Genomic DNA, 10604 nt, shown 5'->3' with positions numbered 1-10604 from the left:
GACCACCCCAGCCAAAAAAAAAAAAAAAAAAAAAATTTAAAGCTCCTTATCAGAGGCCCCTGGGATTCAAACAAAATATAAATTATCTCTATCCTTACCCCTTTGTCCATGCTGATTTACCACCTCAAAGAACTGTTTTAAATTACTAAGACTTCATTTCCCCTTTATCTTTGCTTCAAGATGCCTAATGCCTCTTTTCCATTTCAGAAACTGGAAAGAGTTATCTCTGAGGATGTGACTGTGTGTGTGTGTGTAAGTGTGTGTGTGAGATATAACAAGTTGGGTCAAGCACTGGTATATCTTAAACAATTGGAAATTCATACTTTTTTTAATTAATTAATTTTATTTTATTTATCTTTGGCTGCGTTGGGTCTTCATTGCTGCACACGGGACTTCTCTAGTTGTGGCGAGCAGGGGCTACTCTTTGTTGCAGTGCACAGGCTTCTCTTTGTGGTGGCTTCTCTTGTTGCGGAGCATGGGCTTCTAGGTGTGTGGGCTTCAGTAGTTGCAGCACTGAAGGCTCAGTAGTTGTGGCGCACAGGCTTAGCTGCTCCGCAGCATGTGGGATCTTCCCAGACCAGGGCTCGAACCTGTGTCCCCTGCATTGGCAGGCGGATTCTTAACCACTGCGCCACCAGGGAAGCCTGGAAATTCATATTTTAAACACACACACACAGAAAAAAACTATTAGGTCATGATCTTGTCACATGAGCTGGTTCCAGACTAAGAGGTCAGGTTGACAAGTTCCTCTCCATGTTTTTCTGCTTCTGGGAAGCCCAGGCTAGTTTTCTTCCCTGAGTCAGAGAGGAGCTGATAAAACAAACTCACACAAAGCTATGAGTGATTCATTACTTAACTTTTTGCGGGTAATGCATTAAGGATGTATCAGAAGGCATGGCTTCATACAAATAAGGAACTGCTGATTCTGGGGATTTTGACCATCAGCCAGAATAGGAGATATTTCCAAGTTTCAAATCAATCATTTATTCAATAAGCATTTACTGATTACCTTCCATGACTAGACACTGTACTAGCCATTGGGGATACTCAGAGGCCCTTGCATTCAAGGAGCTTGCGATATAGTAGGGGAGACAGCAAAGAGACAATTATCATACATTATAATAGAATACGAGCAGGTATAAAGACATGCCCAAGATGTGGGATGCCAGGAGAAAAGAAGTCCAAGAATAGAAATTGTGTTTGTCCCACATCCTTGGCACCTCTTTCTTTTTTGTAGCAGTCATAGGGTGAAGAGGGTTGATCCTAGCTCTAGGGGATGGGCCCTGAGGAATCTAAGCCACTCAGCACCCACATGCTTCTCACTGGACACAGGGCATCCCCCAGGACACTGGTTCATTCACGTACTGTAGTTCAGATCATTGATAGGTAAGGAGAGGTTTTCTGAGAACTTCTGGTAAAGAAGTGTTCATGCTTCTTCTTTTGTTGAGATATAACTCATACACCGTAATATCCACCCTTTTACTTTTTTTTTTTTTTTTTTGTCTCACCGTGCCGTGCGTTATGCGGGCCTCTCACTGTCGTGGCCTCTCCCATTTGCGGAGCACAGGTCCCCCCTTTTTTTTTTTTTTTTTTTTTTTGGCTGCACCGTGCAGCATGTGGGATCTTAGTTCCCCGACCAAGGATCGAACCCACGCCCCCTGCTTTGGAAGCGTGGAGTCTTAACCACTGGACTGCCAGGGAATTTCCCCACCCTTTCAAAGTGTACAATTCAGTGGTTTTAGCATATACTCACAGAGTTGTGCAACCGTCACGTCTATCTAATTCCAGCACATTTTCTTCACCCCCAAAGAAACCTTGTACCTCTCCTTCTTTCCCTGCAGCCTCCGACAACCATGAATCCACTTTGTCTCTTTCGCCTATTCTGGATACTTTACGTAAATGGAATCATCCAGCACATGGCTTTTGGTATCTGGCTTCTTTCCTTGGGCACAACATGTTCAAGACTGACAAAAACAAACAAACAAACAAACACCCTTACTCTTTCATTGATGTTGCTTAAAATTTTCCCTTAGAATAGTAGGAAAAGGATTCACATGGACTCCACAAACTTTTCTTGAATCTGTTATTTAATGAATTTTAAAATGGAAGATTACATTCCAGATGTTCATTTTCCTCAGTTACTATGAAAGGTTCAGACTATAATCGGAGGACTAATGCCAAGCTTTGCACTGTTGTAAAGTACTCAAGTAACAAATGAACGTGCTTCTTTGTAACTTTTTGCTATACTATTACCTGGGGAGAAAGTTTGCACTAAGTCTAAACTATTGCTAAGCCAAGAGAGGATTCCCTCATTCAGCTCATTTCTCCTTGAATAATTCATTTGGCAAAGTTCCTTTTACTGCAAGCCTAGATGAGAGTGTCTTATTGTGTCTTAATGAATTTTAATTGTATCTCTCCCTATCTTGATGTCAACAGTATCTTATTTATTACTATATTTTGATCACTTTTAATAATTCTTCGGACTCCAAAGCTTGAAACAATTTGTAGTTTTGTTTTTTATTCTCATTGTCTTCTCGGACGGCCAGCTCAGTGAATAAGCTGATGAGACCAATGTGTCCAAGATCATGGGCTTGGCTTGTGAGGCCTTCCCTCTGGCCACAGACTGTCCCTCTGACCCTCCCCCCCACCCATATTGTGATTTGTAATAAGAAATATATATGTTGGTCTTCACCTCATTTCTGACATGGAGTTCCCAAAGCCCTTGGAATTTCCTAAAGGATAGAGTGATAAAGATGTCTTTTGCTATTCAAACAAGCCCCTTTCCGACACACCTGAGTTTATGTTAATAAGTGACTTTTGGGGGACTTCCGTGGCAGTCCAGTGGTTAAAACTCCCTGCTTCCACTGCAGGGGGCACTGGTTCCATCCCTGGTCAGGGAACTAAGATCCCCGCATGCCACACGGCATGACCAAAAAAAAAAAAGATGATTTTTGGAAAGCCCTAAGGATGGGGGCTGGTTGCCAGGGGAACCAATCAGGATTAAATCAAATTAGTGGATTGGAACTTTCAATCCCACCCACCAACTTCCAGGGAGGGGAGAGGGGCTGGAGGTTAAAGCAGTCACAAGTGACCAGAGTTCTAGTCCAACATGGCTATGTAATGAAGCCTCCATAAACACCCAATAAGAAAGGTTTGGAGAGCTTCCAGGCTGGGGACACATGGAAGTACTGGGAAGCTGGTGCACCGGAGAAGGCGTCCTTGCTGTCTTCCTCAGACCTTGCCTTATGCATCTCTTCCATCTGGAATAAACCAGTAATCGACTAAGTACACTGTATTCCTGAGTTCTGTGAGCCACTCTAGGAAATGAATTGATAGCTAATTTAATTAGCTGGTCAGTCAGAAGCACAAGTGACAGCCTGCACTTTCAACTGGCCCCGGAAGTGGGGAGGACAGGGGCATTCTTGCGGTACTGACCCTTTAGCCTGTGGGCTCTGATGCCGTCTCCAGGTAAATAGTGTCAGAATTGAGTTAACTTGTAGGACGCCCAGCTGGTGTTGCAGAATGGCTTGATGCGTAGAAAACCCACACATCTGGGGTCAGAAGTGAAGCGGTGTTGTAGTGGGTACTGAGGATAGAGAAGACGCACAGGAGTGGGTTTTTTCCTTTAGACTCCTTAACCCCCATCTCTAAAATGCACCTGTGTAGTCATCCGGCTGAAGTGCTGGGTTAGCTGAGGGGATGAAGTGCAACTAACTGAATTCTCCAGTCCAAACACTTGCCCTTCAAACAAAGGGCCATTAGCCTTTAATTTGCTGAGGATGACAATCAGTGATGTTCTAAGGCTCAGTTTCTCTCCTTATAAAAATATGATGATTAATATGAATAATTATGAAGACTATGCACCACCACGTAAAAGCAAGCCAAGAAATTATTTGTGCCCTATGAGTACAACCATTTAAGAATGCCTGCAGTTTAAATAGCCCAAGAGTGAAAGGGAAAACCAAAAAGGAAAAACAATTATTTTTTACGGAGGTAAAAATTTTACAAAATTTTATTTATAAATAAAACAATTATTTTATTTATGGACAAACGTTTATTTAAATGAACAGATGTTCAAAACCCCTCTAGACTTCACTCCCACTTTCCCTTTATGTCCAAATGAAATGGCTTAATTACACATCCCCATGTTTTCCTAGGACGTGTTTTAAACCCCCAGCATAGATGCAGGGGGAGGGGACTTCAGTCTCCTGTCCGGTTCCACCTGCCCGCGCGCCTGGGGCTGAAGCCCATTCTCAGCACAGCTCCCTAAGCAGAGACCAGCCTCCTCCCCTTCAAGGCAAAATCACCATGAACTCAAGGCCATTCACTCATTCTTTTTTTTTTTTTTTTTTTTTTTTTTTTTTTTTTTTTTTTGCGATACGCGGGCCTCTCACTGTTGTGGCCTCTCCCACCGCTGGGCACAGGCTCCGGACGCGCGGGCCCAGCGGCCATGGCTCACGCGGCACGTGGGATCCTCCCAGACCGGGGCACGAACCCGTGTCCCCTGCATCGGCAGGCGGACTCTCAACTACTGCGCCACTGGGGAAGCCCTATTCACTCATGCTTATCTTGCTGACTCTTTGAAGAAAAAGAGGGGGTAACAGAATAGCAGAGAACACAAAACAACTTGAAACTGGATGTTATATCCATTTTCACCCCACCATACATACCTTCCCCAGAAATTTTTCTCTTCTGTCTCTGACCGGATCAAATGACCCTATAAATATACTGTCACCCAAGCTCTTCTTAACATTTAAGGCAGTTTTAATTCTGCATTCATGTGTGTGGTTACTTGGATTAATAACTGTCTCTCCCACTGTATTATAAGCTCTATAAGGGCGGGGTCCATTTTTGGTTTTGTTCACCATTGTATTCCCAGCACCTAGTATAGCACCTGGCCTGTGGTAAACATTCAATAAATATTTGCTGGGACTTCCCTGGTGGCGCATTGGCATTGGTTCCTGCCAATGCAGGAACACGGGTTCGAGCCCTGGTCTGGGAAGATCCCACGTGCCGCGGAGCAACTAAGCCCATGAGCCACAACTACTGAGCCCACATGCCACAACTACTGAAGCCCGTGTGCCTAGAGCCCATGCTCGGCAACAAGAGAAGCCACCACAATGAGAAGGCCGCACACTGCAACAAAGAGTAGCCCCTGCTCGTCACAACTAGAGAAAGCCCACTCGTGGCAACGGAGACCCAACGCAGCCATAAATAAATAAATAAATAAATAAATAAATTTTAAAAAACTAAAATAAAATATTTGTTGAGTAAATGAGTAATGATTGTTAACATTTATTGAGCACATGAGATTTTATAGGCATTGTGCTTATGTGCTATTTATGGGCCAGACATTGTTCTTAGTGCTTTCTGTCTAATGTCTCATTTAATACTCATAAAAACTTTGTGAGATATATATTGTTATTATATCTGTTACACTAATGACCAAAAAAACTGAGGCACAGAGAGGTTATGTGATTTCCCAAAGGCCACACAGCTTCTAAGTGGAGGAATTGGGATTCAAGCAGTCTGCATCCTGAGCCCATGATCCTAACCTGTTTGCAAGCTATGTATTTAAATGGATGAATCAGTGAATAGAGAGGCAGATTCAATGAACTATTTATCCTGTAAAAAATTTATTGTCCATCTATTTTTCTAGGCATTTGGAATAAGGTACAGATGAAACAATTCACTTCTCTCATGTAGCTTATATTAGTGTGTGTGTGCTTGCACATGAGATAAACAATCAACAAATGAATATATACTATGTCAGGTGGTGATAAGTGCTATGACAAAAAATAAAGCAAAAGAGGGAAATGGAGAATAAAGACAAGTTTCTGCCAGCGTGGTCAGGGAAGGCTTTTTTAGAAGTGCTATTTCCAACAGCTGAAGATTGAAGTCAAAGAGAAGTTATAGAGATGATTGAGAAAGAAATAATTCCATTAAAAGGATCTGAGCAGATAAAATTCAAAGCAAGTATTTATTAAAGCTTCGTACAAGCCCAGGGCTGGAGAAAGCAGCAAAATATCCTGGGAGGTCATTTTACACAGCATAGTGGTTGTGGTTTTAAATTCCAGGGTAATGGAGATAAGCCAGCCCTGAAGCATCCCTGCTCTGTCTTTGGCTGGTTTGCTGGGGTGCCGCCTGCTGCATGGTCCTGGCAGGCTCCAGGGGAGAGGCAGCACCACCCAAAATATACAACATCACCATCTAAATGCACCTCTGATTCATTGAACCAAATAAAAATCGAATATAATCTTCCATGCATCCACAGATCAGCCCACGTACTTGCTTTCCTGGGACTTTGCAAGGGAAATGTGCTTTTTTAAATGTCTGGGGCTGAGGTCCACTGAAGGATCCATGCATGTCCCTCAGATGTTTTGTTGATGCCCAGGTGGTAGGTGGAGCACTTAGACCACCTGACTCGATGCTGTCTAAGAGGAAAGTCTTGAGAACATGACACCTAATTGGAACTTTTGTTACTAAATCTTTGTGAGAAAATGCATTGAGAGACATCCACAGAGCACAGTGTTGGTGAAAATGATTAGGTGTTTTGATTCCTAAAGCAAAGGAGTTCTTTTTTAAGAAAAAAAAAATCAAGTAGGTGTTGAGTGGCCTCTACTATCACTAGAGTTTCTAAACAAGGCTGAAATTCACCCACTGGTGCTTTGGATCTTTTTACTATAATCACTTCTCTCCATGCCTGGCCTTTTTTTGCTTTCCCTTCCTCCCTCCCTTCCTTCCTTCCTCCCTCCCTCTCTCCCTCTTTCTTTCTTTCTTTCTTTCTTTTTCTTTCCTTCTTTCCTTCCTTCCTTCCTTCTTTCTTTCTTTCTCTCTTTCTTTTCCCTCCTTCCTTCCTTCCTTCCTTTCCTTCCTCTCTCTCTCTCTCTCTCTCTCTCTCTCTTTCTTTCTTTTCTTTTCTTTTCTAATTCATTCAGTAGAGGTACACAAACCAGCAAAGCCACATCCAGGACAGCTGGTTAACTGATACACCTTGAGGTTTTTGAAAACAAAAGAGCTGAACATTTCCTTTGTGCCAAAGGAAAGGAAGTAGAGATTGGCTAAGATGCTGCACTTTATTAAGAAACCCATTTAGTCAGAATGATTTCCTGACTGAGGAGGTAAATTACCCATTCAGTCCCTCCTCTACTGATCTGCCCAAAGGCCAATAAAATATAGATTCTGTCTCAGAAAACTGAGACGTAAATAAAAGTTTGTTAAACTAACATTTCATTAACAATGCAGCAGAAATGTCCATAACCACTGCGTCTGAGAAGGCATCATCATCTGTTTCCCTGTCTTTGAGGTGATACTACTCACAACTCTTGTAAAGTTTAGATAAACCCCCAGATGTTGCTGTTGGTATTATTGAAGGTTAGTTCTTCTTCTTTTTTTTTAAATCCTACCCATTCTTCCAGGTTCTTTTTATTTTTTTATTTTTTATTGTTTTGGCCCTGCAGTTTGCGGGATCTTAGTTTCCCGACCAGGGATAGAACCTGGGGCCCTGGCAGTGAAAGCTTGGAATCCTAACCACTAGGCAACAAGGGAATTCCCAATGAAAGAGTTTTTTGTTTTTGTTTTTAAATTTAGTTTCCATACATTACCATATGGTTTCTTTTTTTATATATATAAATTTTTATTTATTTTATTTATTTATTTTTGGTCGCGTTGAGTCTTCATTGCTGCGCGTGGGCCTCTCACCTCGGTGGTCTCTCTTGTTGCGGAGCACAGGTCCAGGCACGCAGGCTTCAGTAGTTGTGGCACGAAGGCTCAGCAGTCGTGGTGCACAGGCTCCAGAGCGCAGGCTCAGCAGTTGTGGCACACAGGCCCAGTTGCTCTGCAGCGTGTGGGATCCTTCTGGACCAGGGCTCGAACCCACGTCCCCTTCCCTGTCAGGTGGACTCCCAGCCACTGTGCCACCAGGGAAACCCCCCAGTGAAAGAGTTTTGAGCACCTTCTATGTGCCACATGCAATGCCTACGCCACTTACACAAAGATAAATAAGGCCCTTTCCTGGAGATGATCGTAATCTATGAGACAGAGATACACATACACAACTAAGAACAATGCAAGTCGGTGTGCCATAGCCAGGGCCAGGCACTTTCTCAGGAACACCGTGTATCCGGAGCCTTTGTTCATGCTGTTTCCAGAACTGATTCTCTTTTCCTCTCCACCTATCCAGACTGTATTCAGCTTCCATTCCTGGGTCCACATCAAGCTTTTCTATGAAAAGTTCACTGAGTCTTCCTCCTTCCGTTTTTTCCCTCTTTCTTTCTTAGCATTTCGTTTTCTTCACATTTCCTACATCATTTGGAGTTTTCACTGTACAAAACAGCAGTTTGCTGTGGACTGTCTTACAGGAATGTGTATCATTTTACATGTATCAGTTTTGTCTTCTTCATCAATGTGTAAGTTTCCAGAAGACCAGACGGCTCCTCTGTATTCTGCGCCAAACTTAATGCTAAAAGTACAGCTAAATATTTATTGTGGGGTTGGGTCTGCCGTTCTCATTTGGCTACCTTTGCTTCTAAAATCCTGATTGTTAAGTTCTCCCATAGTTCAAGCGGGATCAATTTATTTCACAACTGTAATTTGTTTTGTCACATCTAGATTCAGTTAGTTGAAGGCAATGAGTTGCCTTAAATTTCCAGACCAGATGTGATATTTCAAATCTAATAGTGTTCTTACGTAACACCTAATACATGCTATTCGGGACATGCAGTTTTTTACTTTCTTTTTTATTAGTGTAATAAATATTAAGTGTCTCTGCTTGTAGACCAGGCATGTTTTGTTGTGAAAGAAAAGGGTGTATGTGGTCAGAAGTAAAGGAGTCACAACTAGAAACGAGCTCCACTATTGTCTTTACTTCTTTCATCCCTTATACTTCAAAGCTCCTTTGCAATGAATTTTGGGACTGGGTTTCTCATGTCGGGCCGTTTCCTGGGTTAAACTCCTATCCCACTTTCCCCTCAGGGCCTCCTCTTCAGCTATGACTAAACGTTCAGTATTTCATCTCCTAGATACTCATTGATGTGATCCTAAGCCAATCGCTCCATTCAGTTGAACATACTCTGAGCTCAATTCTCTCATATGAAAAAGGAATGTTATTGCACACCGTTGAATTAATAATGTAAATGAGGGACTTCCCTGGTGGTCCAGTGGTAAAGAATCTGCCTTCCAAGGCAGGAGACGCAGGTTCAATCCCTGGTTGGGGAACTAAGGTCCCAGAGGCTGCAGGGCAACTAAGCCCGGGTGACACAACCACTGAGCTCGGGCCCCTCAACTTAGAGAGCCCACGGTGCCACAAACTACAGAACCCACGCACTCTGGAGCACATGCACCACGACTAGAGAGAAGCTGGTACACTGCAGCGAAAGATCCTGCGTGCCTCAACGAAGATCTGGCAAGCTGCAGCTAAGAACCAATGCAGCCAAAAATAAATTAAATAAATAAATAAGTAAATAATAAATCTTCAAAAAAAAAAAGTAATGTAAATGAGAGCTTTCTTGCTCCCCAGCCATCTTGGCAGCTACTCAAAAAAGTCACTGGAGTTGCTCAACTCTAGGCTCCAACTCGTTATGAAAAGTGGAAAGTATGCTCTGGGTTACAAGCAGACTCTGAAAATGATCAGACAAGGCAAAGTGAAACTGGTCAGCCTTGCCAACGACTGCCCAGCCTTGAGGAAATCTGAAATAGAGTATTATGCCATGTTGGCCAAAACTGGTGTCCATCACCACACTAGCAATAATATTGAATTGGGCACAGCGTGTGGAAAATTCTACAGAGTATGCACACTGGCTATCATTGATCCAGGTGATCCTGTTATCATTAGAAGCATGCCAGAACAGACTGGTGAAAAGTAAATCATGCACAATTTTTCTTTAATAAAACTGGCCAAAGCTTGTTTTTTTTTTTAAAAAAAAAAGAATAATAATAATAAGGTAAATGAGAGAAGCATTTTCTGGACCTTCAGGACCTGTGCAAACATCAGATGTTAACATCATCACCATCATCATCTTCATCATTGTTATTATCTCCATCACTACCTTGTTTGCAAAGTTACTTAAGAAGGGTGATGTGATGGAAGGAATCCTGGTAGATATCACTAGTGCTGCCCAGCATCAGCTCCCCTCTACCTCCTGAGCACTTAGAAGAAAAGACTTTTCAGTTGCCTTTGCAATTGGTGGAGCCCCGTGACTCTCTCTGATCAGTGGAGTGGGTGGAAGGGGCCAAAGTATTTAATAACTGGTGCCTGACACTTTCTCCTTCTTTTTCTTGGTAAAGTGACTCAAGAGGCCTTGTATTCCAGATAGACAGAGCTTCTATCAGCTGGATCCCTAAGTAGCTGTGTGCAGCAGAACTTCTTGCCAACCCTGTGGGACTTGTAGTGTGAATAAGGAATTAACTTTTGTTGTATTGAGTCACTGAGATTTAGGATTGTTTGTTGCTGCAGCATACAACAGCCTAATACACCAATACACTGTGACAGACCAACGGATAAAGAAATGCTGGATGTAGCTGTGGCCTAACTACCTATATGTCCTTGACTGAGTGGACTAACGTATACCAGCTCTAAGGTCCCTTCAGCTCTGAAATCTCTGACA

The 10604-nt window shown here is 42.7% G+C and overlaps 1 pseudogene; it reads left to right on the top strand.

Moving 5' to 3' along the window:
* The first annotated feature begins 9494 nt into the window (after nt 1-9494).
* Nucleotides 9495-9863, top strand: LOC103086239 (60S ribosomal protein L30 pseudogene; annotated as a pseudogene).
* The last annotated feature ends 741 nt before the right edge of the window (nt 9864-10604 follow it).

This window comes from Lipotes vexillifer, unplaced genomic scaffold (genome assembly GCF_000442215.2).
Source record: "Lipotes vexillifer unplaced genomic scaffold, Lipotes_vexillifer_v1.1 scaffold1092, whole genome shotgun sequence".
Classification (NCBI taxonomy): domain Eukaryota; kingdom Metazoa; phylum Chordata; class Mammalia; order Artiodactyla; family Lipotidae; genus Lipotes; species Lipotes vexillifer.
The sequence above is the reverse complement of the archived record's forward strand: the minus strand, read 5'-3'. Positions and strand labels throughout refer to the sequence as shown.